A 10,304-nucleotide genomic window follows, 5' to 3' on the forward strand; every position below is an offset into this window, starting at 1 on the left:
AAAAAAAAAGGTCATGAAGAACCTAGGGGCAGGACAGGAATAAAGACACAGATGTAGAGAATGTACTTGAGGACACGGGGAGGGGGAAGGGTAAGCTGGGATGAAGTGAGAGAGTGGCATGGACATATATACACTCCCAAATGTAAAATAGATAGCTAGTGGGAAGCAGCCGCACAGCACAGGAGATCAGCTCGGTGCTCTGTGACCACCTAGAGGGGTGGGATGGGGGGTGGGAGGGAGCGAGACGCAAGAGGGAGGGGATATGGGAACATGTGTATATGTATAACTGATTCACTTTGTTATAAAGCAGAAACTAACACACCACTGGAAAGCAATTATACTCCAATAGAGATGTTTAAAAAAAAGCCTGTCCTATCAGATTCTAAAATTTCTGCTATTTGTTTCGTGAGAGTAACATCTAAGTACATTTTTAACTCCAGTACATGAATGACCCAGCTGCATCACTGACTGTGTTTACAGACAACACTGGACCCCAATGTCAGTTCAAAGGCCTCAGGGGCCCACTATTTGAATATGACTAGTCTAGACATTTCCTGCCACCAGTTCTATGCACCCCTACTTCCACCGCCTGCTCTCTACTAAATTAATTCAAGAAGCTCCCTGTCTGCATCTTCTCAAATAACCCTACAGTAACAAGGGAGAATCACCCCGTTCCCTCCAGTTCCACACCCCAGTGAGGTCACCAGTATCAATGATCTGGGACCTGCTACTTCAATACCTACTTAAAAAATTCATTTGCCCTGATGGCCTCAGTGAAACCTCTGAGCAGACCAGTGGGGCAACTGACAGAAGCCACACTCCAGTTTGATTGAGAAAATAAAGGGAGATGAAGAGGAACGGCAGGGGCTGGAGATCTGGAGGAGGAGGGGACAGGGTATTAGCTTAAAAAGGGAGGCAAGGAAAGGAGCGATTTTGCAGGATGAAGGAAAACTTAAGCATGTTCTTAGGTGAGTGAAAAGAACCGAGGAAAGGGAGGGGGTGCCGACTGAAACACAGAGAGTAACTGATGGATTTGATTAACAAGGTCCCTGCTCTCAAGAAGGGGTGGGGATGGTAAGATATATTTATAACAGGAACAATATACCACAAAGGACCTGTGAATCAATCAATCTAACAAGCAACGTTAGAAGCGCCCACTGTGAAACAGAGCATGGCTAGTATTAGCTCCAAGCCTCCTGGTTCCCACTTTAGTGCCCTCTGCAATGGAGAGACTTTCACTCAAGAACATAACCCAATAAGCACAGGAAAGCACGCTCAACTTCATTAGTCACTAGGGAAACGCAAAGCAAAACCCCAATGAGATAGTACAACAACAGAAAATAAGCACTGTTGAGAATGTGGAGAAACTAGAACCCTCACACGCTGCTAGTGGGATTGTAAAATGAAGCAGCAGCTTCGTAAACCCGCCTGACAGTTCCTAAAGAAGTAAAACACAGCATTACCATATGACCTAGCAATTCTACCCCAGATAATTGAAAACTTACATCCACACAAAAGTCTGTACATGAATGTTTACAGCAGTATTCATAGTAGGCAAAGAGTAGAAACACACCAAGTGTCCATCATCTGATGAATGGGTAAATAAAATGTGTCGTACCCATACAATGGAATACTACTGAGCCATAAAAAGGCATGAAGTACTGACACGTGCTACAATATGGATGAACCTTGTCAACATTACGCTGATCGAAAGAAACCGGATACAAAAGACTACACATTGTATGATTCCACTCCTATGAAGTCTCTAAAATAGGCAAATACACAGAAACAAAGCAGACTAGTGGCTGCCAGGGAGGAAGGGGGGTGGATTGGGAGAGGGGCCGCTGAAGGGCATGGGGCTTCTTTTTGGGGCGACAAAAATGTTCCAGAATGCAATGTGATGGATGCCCCACTCTGAATATACTAAAACCCACGGAACTGTACACTTTCAGTCAGTGGATTGAATGGTGTGTGAAAATGGAACTATTTCAACTTGTGGGAGGAGAAGGGAAATCAACCTGCTACACAAAGGCTTCTGCACTTCAGAGGCAGTGGTTATAAAAAGGTTACCATCTGTGACCACGGGCAAGTACCTTTACGACATTTTGCCTGTTTCCTCCTCTCTAGGGAAGATCAGGCCCTCCAAGAAACCCACCCTCACCCTCAGTCAGCCCTCTTTCCTCTTTTGAGGCTGCAGCTACCTAGCTGCTGCCCCTTTCCTTAAGGCCGTCCTCTCCTGACTTCCAGCATATTCCCTCCGTGTCATGGAGTGAGTGGAGTCGCCCGGCAGTGGCTGGCCCAAGTCAACCTAGTATGCTAACTGCGGGCTGGGTAGCCTCCAGATCCTGCCCTCGGCCCCTTCACCTACCTCACTCTGCTAAAGGCAGCTGCACCCCCACTCTGCACAAGAAACTGCGCCACCTTGGAAATCCCACTCTCTGGTCTTGGCCCCATCTTCCCAAGCCCGGCCGCACCTCCCGCCCCAGATGACCTGCGGAGCCTGCCGGGCAGCCCCCTTTGGCGGCCCCTCCTGCTCTCCTTGGGGTACAGCCACAGCGTGGCCACGGCAGAGACCCGAGCATCAGCAATTGCTGCCACAACGTTCTGCTGTCACCCTACCAATCCCCAACCTTGAGAGGAGAGCCCACTCTCTAGCCCCACTACACTGGGACCTTCTGGAAGCAAGGCCAGTGCCTGAGTCACCTCCGTTGGCCCAGCACCGAGCAGGGTGCCTGGAGGCACTTAATGAACACCTCCTGGAGGGGACCGACCATATGCCCAGCAACCACCAGCCTGGCCACGCTGTGGGGCGGTGCCTCCCTGCAGTAGCAGCTCTCACATCCCTGTGCTGACTGGCACAGATGCCAGTTCAGGGTTTGTGACTCGAGCCAGGCCCTCAGGGTACCTTTTGTCACATGACATCACTCCTCCAACCCTTAACTGTCTAGCTGGCTCCCCACACGCTCGGCACGAGACCGGCTCCTCGTCCGCAGGCCCCCTTGGCCACCTCATGTGTGGATGGGATGAGAAAAGGAACAACAGTTGACGTGACTGGCGCACTAAGGTTCACACCTTCTCTCTCCGCCCTCTCCCAGCCACGCTGTCATTAGGTACCATTATCCTCAGCCAAATGTTATGTACAAATGTTTCCTGGAATGTAATTTATAATAGCAAAGACCTGGAGTCCACCTTAATGTCCATCAGAAATCATGTATTGAAAACAATTTTAATTACACAAGAAAATGTAAGGTTACGTAAACAGGATAAAGATATATCAATTTGTGTTTCTAGTAATGGCAGGACAGATTATTTGGAGCAACCTTCCAATTAAGAACAACTAAAATGGGTGATTTTTAAAAACATACCCTTAAAAACACCGAAGAACTGACAAAATGGTAAAAAACAACAACAACAAACATGGCAAAACCTAAGAGACAGCAGGAAATCCAGAGATGCGGGAACCCACGCACACCCAGCTGGACAAACTTTGCCTTTGATTTTGGCAACCTTCCAAGACCGGCAAAGGGGACTGTAGTTCGGGACCATGACCACCTAAATTGAGGAATCTATTTAATAGAAAAATGCTTCCCACATTAAGCTGGGACACCAGAGGGCTAGACCCTTGGGGTAAAGGTGACTCAGAAACAAACTTGCCCCTTCCCAATTCAACCTCCAGAGGACTGCAAGGAAGGCTGCCTTGGTGCTGTGGAAACACAGGGAAAAAATGAGGCACTTGTTTTAAGTAGTCCCAGGCTAATAATGTCCTAAGGGCACCTGACAAAGTCAAATACAAATCTTCTCTGGAAGAAGGTACATTTATCCTAGACTTCAAAGCATCCCCACATATATATTTCAAGGGCAATGAGTAGTACACAGCCAAAAATAACCAAGCACATGAGGAAATAAAGCATCGTGTCTGAGAACCATACAAAAAGAATAGATCAATGAGCCGAGACTTGACCAGGCAATTCATAAAGAAATCAAATTGGACAATAAACATATGGAAAGATGCCCAACTTTATTAGTAACCAGAGAAATGCAAACGAAACCATAAAAATATAAAATTACACACCCACTAGTAGCTAAAATTATACTGAAGTCTGACAGTGCCAAGTGTTGGCACAACCACTCTGGAAGACAGTGTGGCATCACCTGCTAAGACTGAAGTTGCAAATACTACATAACCCAGAAACTCCACTCCTAGGTAGACTCCAAGGACAGCAACGTTCAAACTTTTTGGCCTTGTACACTCAAAACTTGAGAATCTCAAAAAGCTTGTTTACGTGGGTTATATCCATCGGCATTTATCATATTAGAAATTAAAACTGAGAAAAATGTAAAACACAAGAAGTCGCAAGCCCACATTCCATCAGCCATCAGAGTAATGATGTTACACATCACATCAACTCTGGAAACACCGTACACTCATGAGAAAATACTGCAAAATGCATTTAATAGCTTAGTGTTATTATGAAAATAGCCTGACCTTGTGGACTCCTGAAAACACTCTGGGGGCCCTCCAAGGGCCCCCAGACCACAGTTTAAGAACCAGCACCGTAGATACATATATACAATGGAACACCACTCAGCCATAAAAAAGAATGAAATGCCACTTGCAGCAACATGGAGGAACCTAGAGATTATCATAAGTGAAGTAAGTCAGAGAAAGACAAATATCATATCACTTATATGTGGAATTTAAAATATGACACAAATAAACTTACCTACAAAATAGAAACAGACTCACAGACATAGAGAACAGACGTGTAATTGCCAAGGTGGGGGGGTGGGGGAGGGCTGGATTGGGAGTTTGGGATTAACAGATGCAAACTGTTATATATAGAATGGATAAACAACAAGGTCCTACTGTAGAGCACAGGGAACTCTATTCTGTATCCTGTGATAAACCGTAATGGAAAAAGATATGAAAAAGAATGTATATATATGTATAACTGAATTATTTTTCTGTACAGCAGAAATTAACATTCTAAACCAAGTATACTTCAATAAGTTAAAAAAAAAAAAAGACCCAGTACCCTAGAGAAACTTGTACATATCTACATAAGAATGGTTATGACAGAACTGCTTGAAACATTCAAAAACTGGAAATAACCCAAACATCCATCAGTTATAGAACAAGGGACTTCCCTGGTGGCACAGTGGTTAATAATCCTGCCAATGCAGGGAACATGGGTTCGAGCCCTGGTCCGGGAAGATCCCACACGCCACGGGGCAACTAAGCCTGTGTGCCACAACTACTGAGCCTACGTGCCACAACTATTGAAGCCTGTGCGCTAGAGCCTGCGCTCCACAACAAGACACGGCAATGAGAAGCCCGCGCACCGCAACGAAGAGTAGCCCCCGCTCACCGCCACTAGAGAAAGCCCGTGCATGGCAACAAAGACCCAATGCAGCCAAAAATAAATAAATAAAGGTTTAAAAAATAAAGAATGAACTTTTTAAAAAACTTGCGGTATATTCAAACAATGGAGTAATACACAGCAATGAAAATGAATGAGCCACAAATACAGACAACAGATCATTAGCAATGGTGGGGGAAAGAGGCAAAGCACAAAAGCCTACATAGAGTAAAATTCCATTTCTACAAGGCTACAGGACAGGCCACACTAAACCATTTAGGGCCACATGCATAGGTGGTAGAAGTATCAAGCAAAAAAAGTGACGGCACAAAAGGCAGGCTAGTGTCACCTCTCGGGGGAGGGTGGGTCTGTGATCAGGAGGGGCACACAGAGGTCCACCTAGGTGCTGTCAACATTCTATTTCTTGACACAGATACTCACTTCACACTTATTTGTTAAAGGCCTTGCACACTTTTCTGTATCTACGTCATATTTCACAATAAGGGAAAAAGCTATATACACAGGTCAATACTAATAATGTGAAATATGTATTTCTACAGAGAAAAAAAACTACTACTGAAATACGGTATTCCAGGGAATTCCCTGGCTGTCCAGTGGTTAGGACTCAGTGCTGTCACTGCCAGGACCCGGGTTCAATCCCTGGTAGGGGAACTAAGATCCCGCAAGCCATGCAGTGTGGAAAAAAAAAATACTGTGTTCCAACATGTTAACAGTGGTTAACCCTGGGTTACGGGGTTTGCATTTTCTCGACACCTTTCTACATTTTCAAAGTTTACTACAAAGAGCACATATTACTCATGTAACCATGTAAATACGTTGTACTGTCAGACTTCCTTATAGTTTTTAGGTTACCGGAGGGTATGTAATTTTATCTTATTACAGGTTAACTTGCATCTCTCCAGTTACTAATGAGGTTGAGCATCTTTTCATACGTTTGTTGTCCAATTTGATTTCTTCTTTTATGAATTGCCTGGTCAAGTCTTTGGCTCATTTTTCTGTTTATTCTTTTTCACCGGTTGACAGAAAACTCCAGTGACTCACGAGGAACTGAAAGTGGAGAGGGGAATCACACAGAATACGTCTGTCTGTTCGGCAGCGGGTCTCAGCCTGGGCAGCTCTGTTCCCAGGGGCCATTGAGCAATGTCTGCACTCATCTGGGGCTGGCCGACTTGGGAGGGGGTGCTACGGGCATCTAGTGGGGAGAAGCCAAGAACGCTGCTAAATATCTAATGGTGCGCAGGACAGCCCTCCCGGTGAACCCTCCCCCTCAAGAGTCAACAGCGCCGCTGCTGAGAAACCCTGCTCAATAGCCCCGATCTGGGGTAAAACTGCTCCACCTTTCGTGACCCTTCTCCAAGGAGAAACAGTCAAAGCCCCGAGCTGTCCCACCTCGATGGGGGTACTCCAAAGCCCTCGAGACCCACCATGCAACTACCTGGGGGAGGAACTTCTAGTCGGAGGAGAGGGCAAACAAGAAGATGCCAAGGCGATGGACTGCTTGGCATACTGGAGGAACAGCAAGCCAGCCCCGGGCAGGGGTGGCAGCCAAGGTCAGAGCATGCGTAGGCCCCATTCTGTTGGGACTTGTAGGCCACGGAGGGGTTTAGATTTTATTTTCACTGCAAATGGAAGCCACTGGAGGGCTCCGGGCAGAGAGACGCAATGCGATTTAGGCTCTAAAGGTGGCCTGGCTGCTGCGTAGAGACTGGACTGCAGGGGGCAGAAGTGAGCTCTGAGACGCCTGTTGGGAGGTCACTGCCAGGGCTCCAATGAGAGGGACAGTGGCCCAGCCCAGGGAGGTAGCCAGAGAGGAGGTGAAACAGGTGGGAGTCTGGATGATTCCGAGGGTGGTCACAGGCGTGGTCTGCTGACAGATGAGATGGGGGCCATGGAGGAGTGGCCAGAGCCCCTAGCAGAATGGGGTTGCCAGTTACTCAGGTGGGAGGAGCAGGTCTGGAGGCAGCCGGCAGCAGCTCAGGTTTGCACTGGGTCTTCTGTGACACGTATGAGCAAGGGTAACAGTCAAAATAACTTAACATGGCTGCGCAGGGCATGCACCCTTTGGTTGCTGGATTGTGGGGAGGTCCAGGAATCCTGAGGGAAGGGGGAGGACTCAGTTAATAATAAGGGGAGAAAGTGCTTCCAGGGAAGGGTGTCAGATGACCCTTGGACCTATAGCCACACTGAAGTCATCACCGACCTCGGCCAGGAGCAGCTGCGACGGAGGGGTGGGAAGCCAAGTGGTGGGAGGAAATTAATGGGAGCCCCAAACTACCACAAGTCCACATGGTATACTGTATTTTACGAACAAAAGATTAAAATATAGTTCTTGTTTGTTTCTTTTTAGGCACTACTTTGGATTTTTGCTTTTTTTTTTTTTTTTTTTTTTTAAGCTGGACGACAGACCCAAATGAATGGACGGTGAGAAAGTAAAAGGGATTCGCTCCCGAAAGACAGCCCAGAACTCTGCAGGAACCCAACGGGATATGAAGAGCAACTACATGAGAATTGCTCCTGGGACAGTTCTTCCTCTGAGCTCACTGGGACTCCGAGCCCAGCTCAGTAATTCGGTGGGCACTTTGGTTCTGCTCAATAAAGGCTTTTGTAAACGAAAGCCCCTGAACGCTCATTAGAACCAATGCAAGCAAGCAAGGAAGGCAGCCCTTGGGCAGGTGGCCTCTTTCCCATTCTCCTCCCCTCTGGGAAGCCTAACTTGGCTAATATCTTAACGACACAGCCTATTTGCACTAGCAGTTAATTGGCTACTCCAACAATTCTGTGAGGCCGACAAAGCAGAGGTCAGCAGCCTCTTGGTGCAGATAAGGCAACTGTGGCCAGCAAATGGTGGGGCCACACTGGAATGCAGGCCCGTGTTAATTCCATCATCCCAGGCTAGCTGAAGCAGCAATACAAATAAAAAGAAGGTCAAAATGAGCCCTGAGTGCCTTGGCACTATTTTGGGGGTAATGAATTCCGCACTGCAACAATGTTTCTTGCTGAGGGTACCGCCTCTAAGTTGGAAAATAGTCCCAAACAGAACCACCTTGCAACGCCAGCCAAAGGCCGTCTGGCCGCTCCTTAAAACAGATGTTCACTGAACTGCAGCACTCCTCTCTGTGGGATTCCACTACAGTTTTCAAAGTGTTTTTGTTTTAAAGTTGCAGAACCCTCTGACATCTGATGAGCAGCCCCATGTAGAAATCAAAAACACAGCTCAAAACTACTTGAGGGCTTACTTGGTGACACAGCGGTTAAGAATCCGCCTGCCGATGCAGGGGACACGGGTTCGAGCCCTGGTCCGGGAGGATCCCACGTGCCGCGGAGAAACAAAGCCTGTGCACCACGACTACTGAGCCCACGAGCCGCAACTACTGAAGCCCACACGCCTAGAGCCCGTGCTCCGCAACGAGAAGCCACCGCAGTGAGAAGCCCGCGCACCGCAACGAAGAGTAGCCCCCGCTCCCCGCAACTAGAGAAAGCCCGCACACAGCAACGAAGACCCAACGCAGCCAAAAATAAATAAAATAAATATATTTAAAAAAAAAACACACAACTAGTTGAAGGTGGAGTGGCGGTCCAGGCCCACCCATTTCTGCTCTGGTCCTTTCCCCCAACCCGCCTGGGGACAAAGGTGAGCCGGCAGCCCACTCCTCCCCCTCAGCAAAGGGGCAGGCACAACCCAGACAAAGAAAAAAGCCTGTTTGCTGTACCCAGACCGCACCTGCTTCAAACGTAGCCATCAGGACTGGGGGTGGGGGCGGGGCGTAGGAAAGGACTTTCGGGGCACAGCCGGGGGCCCCCGATACAGGTGGCCCACTGCACAGGGCGCACTCCGCAATCTCCTCGAGGAGTCGTTTAAAATCAAACGCAGGCCAAAGGAATCCAGCTGCCTTCCAGGGCCCTCAGAGGTGCTTCAGAGCATTCATTGCCACACCAAGGCCACCACCATGACGCAATTTTCTGCACATTTATTTTAAAATCCTCAACTGAGAGCAGATTGAAACAATGTAAAGAGACACCACAAGCTGCTTTTTTCAAAGAATGAAGAGGACGCTAATATCCACCCCTTAGCTTCTCTGAGCTTCCTCTTGCTGCTGTAATAAATGATGGCCAACGTAGTGCCCTACGACGCACACTTTTATCTTACAGTTTGGGAGGTCAGAAGTCCAACGCGGTCTCAGTGGGCTGAAATCCAGGTATCGCCAGGGCTGCATGACTTCTGGAAGCTCTAGGGCCGAGTCTGTGCATTCCTTGGCTCCCGGCCCCTTCCAGCTTCCGAGCCGGCAAAGGCAGCGGAATCTTCCTCAGGTGGAATCGCTCTGACCCTCACTCCTCTACGTTCCTCTTCCATATTTAAAGGAACCTCATCCTTTAACTAGCCAGCATAACCCAGGAGAATCTTGTTTTCAGGCCAGCTGATTGGCAACCTAATTCCACCTGCTACCTTAATTCCCCTCTACTGTTGAGGAAGGGGATAGATAGGCCCTGGGTTAACCTGCTGCAACTGGTTTCAACTGGTTTCACGCTGACCCTTTGAGATAAACTAGCTTAAGCACCTGGGTTAACCTGCTGCAACTGGTTTCAACTGGTTTCACGCTGACCCTTTGAGATAAACTAGCAACAAGAATTAAGCACCGTCACTGGCTGAAAGACAAAGCAGCCCGCCACAGCCTCCTCATTTTTGTGGCCAAGAGTTCCCAGCCCCACACGTGTGCAGGTGGTCCTCTAGTAACCTTGGCCGCACTGCAACAGCATCAGCATTGCGGTTTTAACCCTTCCCCCTCTCCCCCTGGGTTTTGCTTAGGTGCTCACGAGAAAGATTCAAAATAGTGCTTGAGGGGCTTCCCCGGTGGCGCAGCGGGTGGGAGTCCGCCTGCCGATGCGGGGGACGCGGGTTCGTGCCCCGGTCCGGGAGGATCCCAC

The 10,304-nt window shown here is 48.2% G+C and overlaps 1 protein-coding gene across 8 annotated transcripts in view; it reads right to left on the reverse strand.

The window, feature by feature from the left end:
• CD99L2 (CD99 molecule like 2) overlaps positions 1-10,304 on the reverse strand; it is a 116,722-nt gene that overhangs the window by 100,966 nt on the left and 5,452 nt on the right. The window lies entirely within an intron of this gene.

The sequence above is a fragment of the Physeter macrocephalus genome, chromosome 21 (genome assembly GCF_002837175.3).
Source record: "Physeter macrocephalus isolate SW-GA chromosome 21, ASM283717v5, whole genome shotgun sequence".
Taxonomy (NCBI): Eukaryota; Metazoa; Chordata; class Mammalia; order Artiodactyla; family Physeteridae; genus Physeter; species Physeter macrocephalus.